The sequence below is a fragment of the Arachis ipaensis genome, chromosome B4 (genome assembly GCF_059453495.1).
Source record: "Arachis ipaensis isolate K30076 ecotype BB chromosome B4, ASM5945349v1, whole genome shotgun sequence".
NCBI lineage: Eukaryota > Viridiplantae > Streptophyta > Magnoliopsida > Fabales > Fabaceae > Arachis > Arachis ipaensis.
Genome location: NC_142439.1, coordinates 32,689,028 through 32,693,611, shown reverse-complemented (window position 1 = coordinate 32,693,611; position 4,584 = coordinate 32,689,028). Strand labels below are relative to the sequence as shown.

Here is a 4,584-nt window from a genome sequence, read left to right as displayed (position 1 = left end):
GTCTCAGATTCCTTTGGTTCCTCAGAGGGAAACTCCTTGTTGATCACTGGACGTCCTAGGAGGTCTTCCTCACTGGGATTCATGTCCTCTCCCTCCCTTGTAGGTTCGGCCATGATGGTTAATTCAATGACCTTGCACTCTCTTTTTGGATTCTCTTCTGTATTGCTTGGGAGAGTACTAGGAGGGGTTTCAGTGACTCTTTTACTCAGCTGGCCCACTTGTGCCTCCAAATTTCTAATGGAGGACCTGGTTTCATTCATGAAACTTACAATGGCCTTAGATAGATCAGAGACTATATTTGCTAAGCTAGATGGATTCTGCTCAGAATTCTCTGTCTGTTGCTGAGTGGATGATGGAAAAGGCTTGCTATTGCTAAACCTGTTTCTTCCACCATTATTAAAGCCTTGTTGAGGCTTTTGTTGATCTTTCCATGAGAAATTTGGATGATTTCTCCATGAGGGATTATAGGTGTTTCCATAGGGTTCACCCATGTAATTCACCTCTGCTATTGCAGGGTTCTCAGGATCATAAGCTTCTTCTTCAGAAGATGCCTCTTTAGTACTGTTGGATGATTCCTTCAATCCATTCAGACTCTGAGAAATCATATTGACTTGCTGAGTCAATATTTTGTTCTGAGCCAATATGGCATTCAGAGTATCAATTTCAAGAACTCCCTTCCTCTGAGGCGTCCCATTATTCACAGGATTCCTTTCAGAAGTGTACATGAACTGGTTATTTGCAACCATGTCAATGAGTTCTTGAGCTTCTGCAGGCGTTTTCTTTAGATGAATGGATCCACCTGCAGAATGGTCCAATGACATCTTTGATAATTCAGACAGACCATCATAGAATATATCCAGGATGGTCCATTCTGAAAGCATGTCAGAAGGACACTTTTTGGTCAGTTCCTTGTATCTCTCCCAAGCTTCATAGAGGGATTCACCTTCCTTTTGTCTGAAGGTTTGAACATCCACTCTAAGCTTGCTAAGCCTTTGAAGAGGAAAGAACTTGGCTAAGAAAACCGTGACCAGCTTATCCCAAGAGTTTAGGCTGCCTTTAGGTTGAGAGTCCAACCATATTCTAGCTCTGTCTCTTACAGCAAATGGGAAAAGCATAAGCCTGTAGACCTCGGGATCAACCCCATTGGTCTTAACAGTATCACAGATCTGCAAGAATTCAGTTAAGAACTGAAAAGGATCTTCTGATGGAAGTCCATGAAACTTACAATTCTGTTGCATCAGAGAAACTAATTGAGGCTTAAGCTCAAAATTGTTTGCTCTAATGGCAGGGATTGAGATGCTTCTACCATGTAAATTGGAATTTGGTGCAGTAAAGTCACCAAGCATCTTCCTTGCATTGTTATTATTTTTGGCCATGTCTCTTTCTTTTTCGAAAATTTCTGTCAGATTTTCTCCAGAGAGTTGTGCTTTAGCTTCCCTTAGCTTCCTCTTCAGAGGCCCTTCAGGTTCAGGATCAGCCTCAACAAGAATGTTCTTATCCTTGTTCCTGCTCATATGAAAAAGAAGAAAACAGAAAAGAAAATATGGAATCCTCTATGTCACAGTATAGAGATTCTTTTATGTGAGTAGAAGAAGATAAGAATAAAAGAAGAGAAATTCAAACACCAAGAGGAATAGAGGGTTCGAATTTTGAGATGAAGAGAAGTGTTAGTAAATAAATAAATAAATAAATAATTAGAAGGAGATGAGAGAGACAGAATTTCGAAAATTAATTAAATTAAAATTAAAATTTAAAGTTAAATTTTGAAAATTAAAATTGAAATGAAATTAAATTAAATTTTTAAAACAATATATTAATTAAAAATGAATTTTTTTGAAAAAGAGGGAAGGGATTTTCGAAAATTAGAGAGAGAATTAGTTAGGTAGTTTTGAAAAAGATATGATTGAAACAAAAAGATAAGATTGATTGAAAAAGATTTGAAAATCAATTTAAAAAGATAAGAGGTTAGAAAATAAGTTAGAAAAGATTTTGAAATTGATTTTGAAAAAGATGTGATTGAAATTTATTTTGAGAAAGATTTGAAAAAGAAATTTAAAAAAGATTTGATTTTGAAATCAAAGTTGATTACTTGACTAACAAGAAACTAAAAAGATATGATTCTAGAGTTTAAAGATTGAACCTTTCTTACTAGGCAAGTAACAAACTTAAAATTTTTGAATCAATCACATTAATTGTTAGCATTAATTTTGAAAATTTGAAATAGAAATAAGAAAAAGATTTTTGAAAATCATTTTGGAATTTTTGAAAATTATGAAAGGAAAAATGAGAAAGATTTTATTTTTGAAAAAGATTTGAAAAAGATAGAGTTTTTAAATTGAAAATTTGATTTGACTCATAAGAAACAACTTGATTTTAAAAATTTTTGAAAAAGTCAACTCAAATTTTCGAAAATTTTATGAGAGAAAAAGGGAAAGATAATTTTTTGATTTTTGAATTTTTAATGATGAAAGAGAAAAACATAAAAAAGTCTCAATGCATAAAAATTTTGGATCAAAACATGTGATGTATGCAAGAACACTATGAATGTCAAGATGAACACCAAGAACACTTTGAAGATCAAGATGAACATCAAGACTTATTTTTGAAAGATTTTCAAGAAAAGAAAACATGCAAGACACCAAACTTAGAAATTTTTAGTTTTTAGACACTAACAAATTGAAAATGCATATGAAAAACTAGAAAAGACACAAAACAAGAAAATATGAAGATCAAACAAGAAGACTGGCCAAGAACAACTTGAAGATCATGAAGAATGCAATGCATGAAATTTTTGAAAATAATTTTTTTTTGAAAATTAAAAAGATGCAATTGACACCAAACTTAAAACTTGACTCTAGACTCAAACAAGAAACACAAAATATTTTTGGTTTTATTATTTTATTAAACTTTTTTTATTTTTTTTTTCAAAATTTAATTGGGAAAAACGAAAAAGAACAAAAATTTTTTGTATTTTTCGAAAATAAGAAATAAAAAGCTTAAAATTAAAATAAAATTACCTAATCTGAGCAACAAGATGAACCGTCAGTTGTCCAAACTCGAACAATCCCCGGCAACGGCGCCAAAAACTTGGTGCGCAGAAATCGTGACGGTTCCATTCCTTGGTAACGGCGCTGAAAACTTGATACGCACGTTCATAATCTTAATTCTTTGTCACAACTTCGCACAACTGACCAGCAAGTGCACTGGGTCGTCCAAGTAATAAACCTTACGTGAGTAAAGGTCGATCCCACGGAGATTGTCGGCTTGAAGCAAGCTATGGTCACCTTGTAAATCTCAGTCAGGCAGATTCAAATGGTTATAGAGTTTTAATAATTAAATAGATAATTAAAATATGAACTAGATAGAGAAGATACTTATGTAATTCATTGGTGAGAATTTCATATAAGAGTATAGAGATGCTTTCGTTCCTCTGAACCTCTGCTTTCCTGCTGTCTTCATCCAACCATTCCTACTCCTTTCCATGGCAAGCTTTATGTAGGGCATCACCGTTGTCAATGGCTACATCCCATCCTCTCTGTGAAAATGGTCCAATGCGCTGTCATTGCATGGCTAATCATCTGTCGGTTCTCGATCATACTAGAATAGGATTTACTATCCTTTTGCGTCTGTCACTACGCCCAGCACTCGCGAGTTTGAAGCTCGTCACAGCCATCCCTTTCCAGATCCTACTCGGAATACCACAGACAAGGTTTAGACTTTCCGGATCTCAAGAATGGCCATCCATGGGTTCTAACTTATACCAAGAAGATTCTAATATCTCGGACTCGGTCCTCTGTATTAGATATCTAAGAGATATTCATTCTAGCTTGTTTGCATGTAGAACGGAAGTGTTTGTCAGGCACGCGTTCATAAGTGAGAATGATGATGAGCGTCACATAATCATCACATTTATCATGTTCTTGGGTGCGAATGGATATCTTAGAATAGGAATAAGTTTGAATTGAATAGAAAAACAGTAGTACTTTGTATTAATTCATGAGGAACAGCAGAGCTCCACACCTTAATCTATGGTGTGTAGAAACTCTACCGTTTGAAAATACATAAGTGATAATGGTCCAGGTATGGCCGAATGGCCAGCCCCCCTGAAAGTCTAAGATAGCCTAAAAACTGATCAAAGATCCTTTACAAAGATAGTAAAAAGTCCTATTTATACTAAACTAGTTACTAGGGTTTACAGAAATGAGTAAATGATGCAGAAATCCACTTCCGGGGCCCACTTGGTGTGTGCTTGGGCTGAACATTGAGCTTTACATGTGTAGAGGTCTTTCTTGGAGTTGAACGCCAGTTTGTAACCTGTTTCTGGCGTTTAACTCCACTTTGCAACCTGTTTCTGGCGTTTGACTCCAGAATGCAGCATGGAACTGGCGTTCAACACCAGTTTACGTCGTCTATCCTTAATCAAAGTATGGACTATTATATATTTCTGGAAATCCCTAGATGTCTACTTTCCAACGCAATTAAGAGCATGCCATTTGGAGTTTTGTAGCTCCATAAAATCCACTTTGAGTGCAGGGAGGTCAGAATCCAACAGCATTTGCAGTCCTTCTTCAACCTCTGAATCTG

General features: G+C 35.4%; 1 non-coding gene across 1 annotated transcript; it reads left to right on the top strand.

Moving 5' to 3' along the window:
* Window positions 1-875: 875 nt before the first annotated feature.
* Window positions 876-983, top strand: LOC148567107 (small nucleolar RNA R71). The gene has a single exon (XR_015882883.1). It is a non-coding gene; the product is annotated as a small nucleolar RNA R71 (small nucleolar RNA).
* Window positions 984-4,584: the final 3,601 nt, after the last annotated feature.